The sequence below is a fragment of the Malurus melanocephalus genome, unplaced genomic scaffold (genome assembly GCF_030028575.1).
Source record: "Malurus melanocephalus ecotype Western Australia unplaced genomic scaffold, MMel_1.1 scaffold_208, whole genome shotgun sequence".
Lineage (NCBI taxonomy): Eukaryota > Metazoa > Chordata > Aves > Passeriformes > Maluridae > Malurus > Malurus melanocephalus.
The window spans coordinates 1,274,689-1,275,242 of NW_026623440.1; positions in this window are offsets into that span (position 1 = coordinate 1,274,689).

Genomic DNA, 554 nt, shown 5'->3' on the forward strand with positions numbered 1-554 from the left:
CACGGCGGGGAGGGGGCCGCGGGGCCGCAGCCCCACGGCGCGGCGGCGGGCGGGATCCGCGGGACCATTGCCCCCGGCGGCGCAGACGGCGAGGTTGGCGGCGGCGTCCCGGGGGCGACGGTGACGGAGGCCTGACTCCCGAGGCTCCCAGGGAAGGAGCTGAGTGCCTCCGAGGGCTGCCCCACGGAGTGACCCACCGGCCCACATGTGTGCGCCTTGGACAGTTCCTCCAAGCTGCAATCGGGACCCAGCATGCTGTCGGGGTCATGGCCCACCTGAGTGCTGCACTTGCCTGCTCAGCCTATCGACACGGGGTCGCGGTGGACACTGTCCCCATAGGTCAGCACCTATGGGTCTAATTGATATAGCTGGGAGGATTCAAAGTCGTGATCCAGATTTCACGAAGCTCAGGAGAGGAGGTTAGGCTGCTGCGTGCCTAACATAGTTCACAGGAGAAGTTTTGATGCAGCCTTTGAAATGGACATAGAAGCTTTGCTAGGGCACATCATGAAAGGATATAAAAATGAAGGAGATTGCACATAAAAGGCCGATTA